At 55.2% G+C, this 12,260-nt stretch overlaps 2 long non-coding RNA genes across 2 annotated transcripts in view; one reads left to right on the top strand and one right to left on the bottom strand.

The window, feature by feature from the left end:
- Positions 1 to 219: 219 nt before the first annotated feature.
- On the bottom strand, positions 220 to 6,375 carry LOC141047651 (uncharacterized). Its single transcript, XR_012219867.1, has 2 exons — positions 6,205 to 6,375; positions 220 to 1,351 (listed from the first exon to the last, which is right to left on the bottom strand). It is a non-coding gene; the product is annotated as an uncharacterized lncRNA (long non-coding RNA).
- Positions 6,376 to 8,199: 1,824 nt separating this feature from the next.
- The window catches only part of LOC141047648 (uncharacterized), a 45,395-nt gene continuing 41,334 nt past the window's right edge, over positions 8,200 to 12,260 (top strand). Inside the window, exon 1 of the long non-coding RNA XR_012219860.1 lies at positions 8,200 to 8,252. This is a non-coding gene — a long non-coding RNA (uncharacterized lncRNA). The remainder of the gene's footprint in view (positions 8,253 to 12,260) is intronic.

Genomic DNA, 12,260 nt, shown 5'->3' with positions numbered 1-12,260 from the left:
CCCTTTTCCAGGCTGCGATTCCTTTAAAATTCTTCATTTGTCGGATCCGTCAAAAAAACGGACGGGTGACATCCGTTGGCATCAGTACTAAAACGGATCCGCCATCAGTCCTTTTGGCGGATCTTGACTGATGCAAAAAACTGAAGTGTGAAAGAGGCCTTACACAGATGCATCAATGGGCTTGTCCATGCATGAAATAAAAGGCTAAATTACAACATGGAGACTTAAATCAGAGCAATGTTTTATTTACATTCAGAACCAGTTTAAGAGGAACAAATTAAGATTTCCCACAGAAATCTCAGACTTTTACTTACAGAAATATTGGCTAAATAACATTTACATATATAGAAACCTTTAATTTTATAAAAGTGCATTTTTTTGCATTGAAAAATTTTGCTTGTTTCATGCAATGCATTTCTATGTATTGTACAACTGTAATATGATGTTGGTGCATGCGGGCAGGACTGAAGGGTCTGTGGCTCGGCCCCCCCCATGGCCTGCTTCCGGTGTCTAGGACCAGATATCATAATACCAGCCTTGAATAGTGAAGGAGATGGCAGCCAACCCTGAGAGACATCCAAGGTGGGAACGCCACGTCATGCCAAAGGGAGTCTGCTAGATCCAGGCGTAGTAGACCAGCGCTGATGGGTTTGTGGACGCCAGGAGGGGGTTGGGCCTGAAGGAATGTTTCTTTTCCTGGCGGGTAGGGGAGTTGTCCTGTTGGTTGCTTTTTTGGACTGAACATTTCCGAAACCACAATTGGACTGTGCACCTCTTGGGAAGCAGGAGTTTAGTCTTCTGTTGCAGAAGAAAAGTACTCTTACCCTGATAGGTAGAGGGCAGGAAGCACTAGAAAGTTGGCGTGCATGATTGTTCAGGGCGCAGGTGGTGTGGCCCGGCCACCAGAGGCTAGACAAGAGCCTGGATTTTTAAGAGTAGGGTCGCAGGAGCCTCTGTCAAACGTGGAGGCCGCATGAATAGGAAGGTTTCCCCAGGAGATGTCCATATTGCTCAGGGGAAAACTAGGACATATTTGTCTTGTCCCTTCATTTTTTTAATGGAGCCCCCTCACTGCCTGGTAGGATATACCTGTCCTGAAGATTTCAAATCCTAACCTTTACACAGACTTTCAGGCAACTGGCAGGTAATGGATTTGTCTTCCCTCCCTACTCTATCTGGCTCTGGGGGGCGAGAGGGTAGGGGATTAGTGGCAAGGACTGTCTGCCGGAAAACCGCAAACACTCTTGATGTGTTAGGGCCCTGCCTCGTAGACCACAGATGATATGGTAGTGACAATTCTAGGTGGGAGATCAGAGTGATAACTCGACTCTGTCGCCCTTAAAAGCCATATCTGAAAGAAAAAAGGGAAATCATTAATAAAAAAAAATGAAGACCTAAGGCAGAAACCAGCCTGGGTGGTCCGGACCCATGTCTGCCTCCTACTGACACTAAGCGAAAACGGATTAGCTTCATGCCAGTTAGTAGTGTTCCCTCCTAGCATAAGCAGCATACAAACATAGCTTTTTGTGTGCCCCAATGAAGCATTAACCACCCCGCACACCAACCAGAGGGCCACACAGGGTAACCCCCCCCCCCTGTCCAATCATAAACCTCCACCTCACACTAATCAGTGGACCCCACAGGATAAACCCATCAAAGCCCAAATGCCCCCTTCCCCCAAGCATAAATCCCCATCATGCACCCTCCACCCCCAAGCAAAACCCCCTATCGGACGTCCACACGCCCCCAAGCGCACACGCCCCCATGCGCACGTCCACACGCCCCCATGCGCACGTCCACACGCCCCCATGCGCACAAGCCCCCATCGGACGTCCACACGCCCCCAAGCATAAGCCCCCATCGGACGTCCACACGCCCCCAAGCATAAGCCCCCATCCGAAGTCCACACGCCCCCAAGCATAAGCCCCCATCCGACGTCTACACGCCAAGCATAAGCCCCCATCCGACTTCTACACGCCCCCAAGCATAAGCCCCCATCCGACGTCTACACGCCCCCAAGCATAAGCCCCCATCCGACGTCCATACGCCCCCATCCGACGTCCACACGCCCCCAAGCATAAGCCCCCCATCCGACGTCCACACGCCCCCAAGCATAAAACCCTATCAGACGTCCACCCCCCAGAATGAACCCCCATCGGACGTCCACCCCCCTTAAGCCTAAGCCCCTATCGGACGTCCACGCCCCTATTGGATGCCATTCCCAGCATAAAACCATCATTGGACATTCACCCCCCGCATAAAACCTCATCGGACGTCCACCCCTGACCCCTCCCCAGCATAAACCTCATCGGACGTCCACCCCCTCCCAGCATAAGTCCCATCAGTTGTCCAGCTTCCCCATCATAAACCCCTGTCGGATGTCCATCCCCCGTCGGATGTCCATCCCCCGAAAGTATAAACCCCCACCAGATGGCACCTCTTCCCCAAACAAAAAGCCCTACCAGTCGAGCGCCTACCCCAAAATCAATCCATCCCTTTCAAGTCACAACAGATGCAGACAGACCCCGTTGCCCTAGCATCAAGTCCCCAAGACACCACAATTGCGCATTAAATCCCCCCCCTGTCCCAAGATCCCAACCTGACCAGGAGGAGTTAATGCACGCTTGTGGGGTCTGTTTGTCCCCGGGGGGCCCTACTGGGGATAATGCAAGCTCGTGGGGTCTGGTTGGGCTTCTGGGGGTCGATTAAAGCATGCTTGTGGGGTCTGGTAGGGCCCCGGGGAAGGGTTAATGCACGCTTGAGAGGTCTGGTTGGGCCCTGCATTAGACCCCCAAGGAGCCCACCAGACAACAAACGCAAGCATTAACCCCCTCCCCGTGAGCCCAACCAGACACACAAGTGTGAATTAAACCCTCCGCGCTTGTGGGATCTGGGGTGGGTTAATGCAGAGTCCACTCAGACCCCGCAAACGTGCATTAACCCCCCCAGGGCCCAACTAGACCCCAAAAGCATGCATTAACCCCCCCCTGGAGCCCAACCAAACCACAAAAACGTGCACTAATCCCCCCCACAGTAAGGAGCCCACCCAGACCCCACAAGCATGCATTAATCCAGCCGGAAATCGAAACAGAACCCACAAGCGTACATTAACCACCCCTGAGATCCAACCAGAACCCATAAGCGTGCATTAATCCCCCCGGGAGCCCAACCAGACCTCAAAAACGTGCATTAACCCCCCCGGGACCCAAACAGAACACACAATCGTGCATTAACCCCCCCCAGGACTACCCAACCCTGCGTGTGCATTAACCTCCCCCCGGGACACAACCAAACACGGCAAGCGTGCATTAACCCCCCCGGGACCCAACCAAACACGGCAAGCGTGCATTAACCCCCCCAGGACCCAACCAGACACGGCAAGCGTGCATTAACCCCCCCCGGGACCCAACCAGACACGGCAAGCGTGCATTAATCCCCCGGGAGCCCAACCAGACCTCAAAAACGTGCATTAACCCCCCCGGGACCCAAACAGAACACACAATCGTGCATTAACCCCCCCCAGGACAACCCAACCCTGCGTGTGCATTAACCTCCCCCCGGGACACAACCAAACACGGCAAGCGTGCATTAACCCCCCCGGGACCCAACCAAACACAGCAAGCGTGCATTAACCCCCCCGGGACCCAACCAGACACGGCAAGCGTGCATTAACCCCCCCGGGACCCAACCAGACACGGCAAGCGTGCATTAACACCCCCCCCGGGACCCAACCAGACACGGCAAGCGTGCATTAACCCTCCTGGGAGCCCAAGCAGACCCCACAAGCATGCATTAGTACCCCCCCGAAATACAACCAGAGCCCACAAGCGTGCATTAACCCCCAACCAGACCCCACAAGCATGCATCATCAACCCCCCTCTCCCGGGACTACCAGACACCACAAGCGTGCATCATCAACCCTCCTCTCCCGGGACTACCAGACACCACAAGCGTGCATCATCAACCCCCCTCTCCCGGGACTACCAGACACCACAAGCGTGCATCATCAACCCCCCTCTCCCGGGACTACCAGACACCACAAGCGTGCATCATCAACCCCCCTCTCCCGGGACTACCAGACACCACAAGCGTGCATCATCAACCCCCCTCTCCCGGGACTACCAGACACCACAAGCGTGCATCATCAACCCCCCTCTCCCGGGACTACCAGACACCACAAGCGTGCATCATCAACCCCCCTCTCCCGGGACTACCAGACACCACAAGCGTGCATCATCAACCCCCCTCTCCCGGGACTACCAGACACCACAAGCGTGCATCATCAACCCCCCTCTCCCGGGACTACCAGACACCACAAGCGTGCATCATCAACCCCCCTCTCCCGGGACTACCAGACACCACAAGCGTGCATCATCAACCCCCCTCTCCCGGGACTACCAGACACCACAAGCGTGCATCATCAACCCCCCTCTCCCGGGACTACCAGACACCACAAGCGTGCATCATCAACCCCCCTCTCCCGGGACTACCAGACACCACAAGCGTGCATCATCAACCCCCCTCTCCCGGGACTACCAGACACCACAAGCGTGCATCATCAACCCCCCTCTCCCGGGACTACCAGACACCACAAGCGTGCATCATCAACCCCCCTCTCCCACAAGCGTGCATCATCAACCCCCCTCTCCCACAAGCGTGCATCATCAACCCCCCTCTCCCACAAGCGTGCATCATCAACCCCCCTCTCCCACAAGCGTGCATTAACCCCCCCCCCCGGGACTACCAGACACCACAAGCGTGCATTAACCCCTCTCTCCCAGGACTACCAGACACCACAAACGTGCATTAACCCCTCTCTCCCGGGACTACCAGACACCACAAACGTGCATTAACCCCTCTCTCCCGGGACTACCAGACACCACAAACGTGCATTAACCCCTCTCTCCTGGGACTACCAGACACCAAAAACGTGCATTAACCCCTCTCTCCCGGGACTACCAGACACCACAAACGTGCACTAACACACCCTGTACCCAGCCAGACCCCAGGAGCGTGCATTAACACCCCCCCCCGGAGACCCAACCAGACCCCTCAGACGTGCATTAACCCCCCCAGGACCCAAACAGACCCCACAAGCCAGCCTTAACACCCCTGGGAGCCCAAGCAGACCCCACAAGTGTGCATTAACCCCCACCCCCCCTGACAAAACAGACCCTGCAAGCGTGCAATAACCCCCCAGGGAGCCCAAAGCAGACCTCACATGCATGCATTAGTACCCCCCCGAAGTACAACCAGACCCCACAAGCGTGCATTAACCCCCACCCCCAACCAGACCCCACAAAAATGCATTAGTAAACCCCCCCCCGTACAACCAGACCCCACAAGCGTGCATTAACCCCCACCCCCCTGCCCCAAACAGACCCCAGAAGCATGCATTAGTACCCCCCGAAGTACAACCAGACCCCACAAGCGTGCATTAACCCCACCGCCCCCAACCAGACCCCAGAAGCATGCATTAACCCCCCCGGACCCCACCAGACCCGTAAGCGTGGATTAACCCCCTGCCCCAAACATACTCCACAAGCATGCATTAAACCCCCCCCCCCCAAAAGTACAGCCAGACCCCAAAAGCATGCATTAACCCTCCCCGGACCCCACCAGACCCGTAAGCATGCATTAACCCCCACCCCCTGCCCCAAACAGACCCCAGAAGCATGCATTAGTACCCCCCGAAGTACAACCAGACCCCACAAGCATGCATTAACCCCCCCGGACCCGTAAGCGTGCATTAACCCCCATCCCCCCTGCCCCAAACAGGCCCCACAAGCATATATTAGAACCCCCCAAAGTACAACCAGACCCCACAAGCATGCATTATATATCCCAAGCCCCCAACCAGACCCCACAAGCATGCATTAACCCCCCCGGACCCCAAATAGACCTTGCAAGCATTCATTAATCCCTCTGGGAGCCCAAGCAGACCCCACAAGCATTAACCCCTCCAGACCCTAAACAGACCCCTAAGCATGCATTAACCCCTACCCAAAAGCGTGCATTAACACCACCCCCCCGAACCCAAATAGAGCCCGTAAGCATGCATTAACCCCCCGACCCAACCAGACCCCACCAGCGTGCATTAATTCCCCCTCCCCTCCGGGAACCCAACAGCTCCCAGGTAAGCCCCCAAATCCCACTAGGTAGCCCAAGTATCAGCCCCATCAACCAAACATCTAAGACACCAACCTGTTACTAAACCCTCCTGCCTGTTACCGACGCTGCTGACCTAACTCCACACTGCTCACAGACGCCGGCGCCATAGAGACAGCTAAGACAGTATGTAATGGAGGCTTCTCTCCCTGCACCAGACGGCAGAGACGTGTAATGGCTTCTTCTCTTCCTGCCTTTGCTGTCAGAACACGCCCCCCCTGGTATGACACGCCCCCAGAGCTGACATCACACCTGGAAGGAGCCCATACAGTCTAGCATTTACCAGCGTTATACTGAGGATGGTGCAGGGGAGACAGACGAGGCACAACTGAGGGGGCTGCACAGTGGAGATGGGGTCAGGGTGAGGAGACTGAGGATAGAGAGGGGGGCAAAGAAAACTGGATGATGTTACTATAGGGGGCCGAGGGCTACTGCTCTTTGCATGGGGCTGCTTTTTGGGGGACTTACCCAGGAACGTGGTTGATTTTCCTTCCTTGCGTTTGCATGCCAGGGGTCTGCATAGGTGAAGGGGGGGGGGTGATACTGCATGCTAGGGTACTGCTTGGGGAGTGGGGCTCTCACCCCTCTGGACCTCCATTCTGGGCTCTCGGCCCAACAGGCCCAAATACACGAGCTCACGGCCCAACAGGTACCCAAATACAGAGATCTCAGCCCAACAGGTGCCCAAATACAGAGATCTCAGCCCAACAGGAGCCCAAACACACGAGCTCTCAGCCCAACAGTTGCCCAAATACATGAGCTCCCAGCCCAACAGGAGCCCAAACACACGAGCTCTCAGCCCAACAGTTGCCCAAATACAGAGATCTCAGTCCAACAGGAGCCCAAACACACGAGCTCTCAGCCCAACAGGAGCCCAAATAGAGAGATCTCGTCCCCACAGGAGCCCAAATACACGAGCTCTCGGCCCAACAGGCCCAAATACACGACCCAACAGGTACCCAAATACAGAGATCTCAGCCCAACAGGTGCCCAAATACAGAGATCTCAGCCCAACAGAAGCCCAAATACACGCGCTCTCAGCCCAACAGTTGCCCAAATACAGAGATCTCAGTCCAACAGGAGCCCAAACACACGAGCTCTCAGCCCAACAGGAGCCCAAATAGAGAGATCTCGTCCCCACAGGAGCCCAAATACACGAGCTCTCGGCCCAACAGGCCCAAATACACGACCCAACAGGTACCCAAATACAGAGATCTCAGCCCAACAGGTGCCCAAATACAGAGATCTCAGCCCAACAGGAGCCCAAATACACGCGCTCTCAGCCCAAATGCAGAGATCTCAGCCCAACAGGAGCCCAAATACACGAGCTCTCAGCCCAACAGGAGCCCAAATACAGAGGCCTTAGCCCAAATACACAACCTCTCAGCCCAAATGCAGAGATCTCAGCCCAAATACACCAGCTCCCAGCCCAACAGGAGCCCAAATACAGAGACCTTAGCCCAACAGGTGCCCAAATACAGAGATCTCAGCCCAAAAGGAGCCCAAATACAGAGATCTCAGTCCAACAGGAGCCCAAACACACGAGCTCTCAGCCCAACAGGAACCCAAATACACGAGCTCTCAGCCCAACAAATGCCCAAATATAGAAATCTCAGCCCAACAGGTGACCAAATACAGAGATCACAGCCCAACAGGTGTCCAAACACACGAGCTCTCGGCCCAACAGGAGCCCAAATACATGAGCTGTCAGCCCAACAGGAGGCCAAATGTTAGGCATCGGATTTCTGTCGCTGCACAGTGAGAATCCAGAGCCTTACTTCTAGCAATCTCCCATTCCTCTCCAGCCACAGAGGAGGTTGCTTAGCAAACTTGTCGGTCCCGGCACTCTGCCCAGGCCAACTCCGTGGGTTTGCTTGCTGCTGCCACCTCTGGCACAGCTATGACAATGCATGCTGCTCAGCAGCGAGATTCTCCAGGGACTAAGTCCCCATGTCGGGCCACTGAGCATGCCTGTGGAGTGATCTCCCATTGGAGATCGAAGGTCACGTGCTCAGGTCCTGCTCGTGTTCGGATTGACCCATCCGAGAAGCCAGGAAGGTCCCGGACGCTCGCGGCTATAAAAGGTTCACATGGCCACTCGGCCATGCGCTAGTATAAGACTGTATTTACAGACTATGTGGAGTGAGTGATGTATGCATGTATGAATGTCTCTGGTGAATGACTCATTAAGAAACCCCTACCCTTGGTACGCACGTGTTGTGCAGCCTAGCCTCCTAGCGCACAGGCTTAGGCGTAGGTAGGTCTGAGGTTGAGTCAGGCATCAGTCCTCACCAGGGACTCGGCACGCCTCAGTGCATGTGCTCCATAGCCAGCGTCTATAGCAGCATTCGCGGTAGCGACGCCGCGCGTTCAGTGGGCCTAGAAGGACTCTAACCCCGTGTCCTTGGGGTAGAGTTCTGTGGCCGTACACTGTGTGCTCTTTTGGCCGGGCTCTGTAAGCTTAACAGGCTCTGGCATTTACGTTCAGCGGTTGTGCGGCTCTGTGCATTAACAGAGTTCGTCCCTGTTCACATTGGGTGACGTAACCCACGTGTGACTGGTTTCATACCGCTTAATTCTTCCGCCATTACTTAGCAGCAGTGTTCCACCTCTGCACGGTGGACCCCGGGCTGCGAACGCACCTACTATTCTTTTATAATTTGGTGTGTTCTGCCAGCCCTAACATTATCCTAGCGCCAGGGTCTGGCTAGTAATGGCGGATGAACAGCGACTGCTGCAGTACATCCGGCAGCTGCAGGGCAGTTTGGCGGCTCTCGAGCGTTCAGCCTCAGCTGCAGATGTTACTGCAGCCGCTGTCCAGTCAGCCACAGAGGCTGTCTTCCGTGTGACCACAGCCATCTTTGTCCCGCCTCCCACTGCCCGAGAAGTTCTCGGGTGATAGTGCTTCTTGTAAGGGTTTTGTAAGCCAGTGCTCTACATTATACAGCTGGAGCTGCTGGCCGCATGATTCCCCTCTGAGCGGGCTAAAGTGGGATTTATTATTTCCCTCTTGCCGGGCAGGGCTTTGTAGTGGGCCACACCGCTGTGGGAGCGTGGTGATCATGTGATGCAGAGTGTCTCACGGTTCTTGGACACTCTGAAGCAGGTCTTCCTGGGACCACGAGTCACCCATGACACCGCGCTCCGGCTGCTGGCATTGTCACAGGGCTCGTCCATGGTCAGCCACTTTTCCATCCAGTTCCGGACGCTGGCCTCAGAGTTAGAGTGGCCAGATAAGGTCCTCATTCTGGAGAGGTTGGGCTGGCCATGTGAAGGACACTCTGGCCACTAGGGAGATTCCCGCTACACTGGAGCTTATCACTGTCTCCACCCGTATAGATCTTCGCTTCGCCAAGCGAAGGTTGGAGCGGGACCAGTGTAGGCAGAGGTTTAGGTTGGCACCTAGTTTTACTAAACCTCTGGAATCTTCCGATGGGGCGTCCGAGCATCAGGGGGCTTCCCATGAGGGATCCAGGCCCCGGTCTGCTCGAGCTCCTGTGAGCTGTCATGTTTGCCGGCAGTCCGGTCACCTTGCAAACCGGTGCCCACAGCAGCTGGGAGAACGCTCACACCTAGTGGCCGTAGAAGGCGGCGCACTAGAATCCAGAGACGTTTTCCTCCAAGCTGTCCTTTAAGGGGACACTTGAGTTTGATTCTTCCACTCTGGCGGTCGAGGTTTGCGTGGATTCTGGGGCAGAGGGCAATTTTATGTCGTCAGCCTTCGCTCAACGGCACGCTATACCACTGGTTATAATGTCTACACCAGTCACCGTCAGAGTGGTGAACGGCGCCACTCTACCCTCACAGATAACCCACCAGACCATCCCCTTGTTACTCTCAGTGGCTCATCTCATCAGGAGACGATATCCCTCCTCGTCATGCCGGAGGGTATTGACCAGGTACTTCTAGGGGTCCCCTGGCTGCGGTACCACTCCCCCCATATAGAGTGGTCCTCAGGGAGGATTATTGGGTGGAGTAAATCATGTGAGGGTAGATGTCTGAGGGAGTGCATTCAGGTTGCCTCCACCGAGATTCCCGCTGATCTCGCTCCCCAAACAATCGACAGTATGCAGACGTGTTCTCCAAAAAGGCGGCAGAGACCCTTCCACTGCATCGCCCCTATGACTGTCCTATTGACCTCTTGCCTGGTGCTGAGCCTCCCCGGGGTCGAGTCTATCCCCTATCTCTCCCGGAGACAGAGGCCATGTCTCAATACATCAGGGAGAATCTGGCAAGAGGATTCATTAGGATGTCAGTGTCACCAGCGGGGGCGGGATTCTTCGTCCAGAAGAAGCGTGGGGAACTACGTCCTTGCATTGATTACAGGGGTCTTAACGCCATCACCGTTAAGAATAAGTATCCTCTGCCCCTGATATCAGAGCTGTTTGATAGACTACGGGGAGCGAGGGTGTTTTCCAAACTTGATCTGCGGGGGGCTTACAACCTGATTCGCATCAGTGATGGGGACAAATGGAAGACGGCATTTAACACCAGGGATGGGCACTATGAATACCTGGTGATGCCCTTCGGCCTCTGTTATGCCCCGGCCGTCTTCTAAGACTTTGTGAACAATATCTTCCGGGATATGCTTACCACCTCGGTTGTAGTCTATCTGGATGATATTCTCATCTACTCTCCAGATATTGACTCCCACCGGAGAGATGTTTGCAGAGTTTTCGATCGCCTGCGGGCAAACTCCCTCTATGCCAAGTTGGAGAAGTGTGTGTTTGAGCAGGAGTCCTTGCCTTTCCTGGGCTACTGTATATCATCTCCACCCGGGGATTGGCCATGGATCCTGCCAAGCTACAGGCGGTGATGGATTGGCAGGAACCTCATTCTCTCAAAGCAGTGCAGCGCTTTATGGGGTTCATAAATTATTATCGCCAATTCATCCCCCACTTCTCGACTTTGGTAGCACCCTTGGTAGCCCTCACCAAGAAGGGTGCAAATCCCAAGTTGTGGTCGGAACCGGTCTCCAAGGCCTTCTCCATTAAGTCCCATTTCGCTAGCGCTCCCATCCTACATCGCCCCGATGTAGATAAGCCCTTCATTCTGGAAGTGGATGCCTCTTCCGTCGGTGCTGGAGCGGTCCTGTTTCAGAAGGACACGCAAGCTCGGAAGCACCCATGCTTTTTCTCCAAGACCTTCACACCGGCGGAGAGGAATTATGCCATCGGGGCCAGGGAGTTGCTAGCGATGAAGTTGGCCTTCTCGGAGTGGAGACACCTCCTGGAGGGGGCTCGCCACCCTTTCCGACCACAAAAACTTGGTCTAGTTGCAAACAGCCCAGCGGCTAAACTCTCGCCAGGCCAGATGGTCTTTATTCTTTTCCCGGTTCCACTTCACCCTCCATTTTCTCTCCAGGGAGAAGAATGTCCGGGCCGATGCTCTCTCCCGCTCCGTGGTGTCGTCGGAGGAAGAGGAGCCTCGGCTGATCGTCCCATCCGAGAGCCTGAGGACTGTGGCTCCGGTTGCCCTTGAGTCAGTACCTCCGGGCAAGACATTTGTCCCTGCCCGTCTGCGACCGGAGGTCCTCTCTTGGGCTCATTCGTCCAGGGTGGGTGGACATTTCGGGACAAAACGGACCTGTGAGCTTTTGGCGAGGACGTACTGGTGGCCGCATATGGCCCGTGACGTCAGGGATTATATTCAGGTGTGCGTCTCTTGCGGCCAGAATAGGTCCTCTCGGCAGCGGCCCACTGGGCTTCTTTTTCCTCTGCCGGTAGGGGACAGGCCCTGGGAGATGGTCGGTATGGACTTTGTGGTGGGGCTACCCAAGTCCAGTGGCAGCACAGTAATTTGGGTTGTCACCAACCATTTCTCTAAGATGGTGCACTTGGTGCCTCTCTCCCGGTTACCTTCTGCACGGGGTCTGGCAGTGTTGCTCATTAAGCACGTTTTCCGCCTGCATGGCATGCCGGACAAGATTGTCAGTGACCGGGGTCCTCAGTTTGCGTCCCGATTTTGGAGAGAGCTTTGTTCCCTGCTCAGCATTGAGCTGAATCTCTCCTCGGCCTATCATGCCGAGACGAACGGGTTGGTAGAGAGAGCCAACCAGACCCTGATCACATATCCGACATTTTGTCTCGGTC

Source organism: Dendrobates tinctorius, unplaced genomic scaffold (assembly GCF_039654945.1).
Source record: "Dendrobates tinctorius isolate UK_male_01 unplaced genomic scaffold, ASM3965494v1 ptg000129l, whole genome shotgun sequence".
Lineage (NCBI taxonomy): Eukaryota > Metazoa > Chordata > Amphibia > Anura > Dendrobatidae > Dendrobates > Dendrobates tinctorius.
This window is presented reverse-complemented; position numbering and strand designations above follow the sequence as displayed.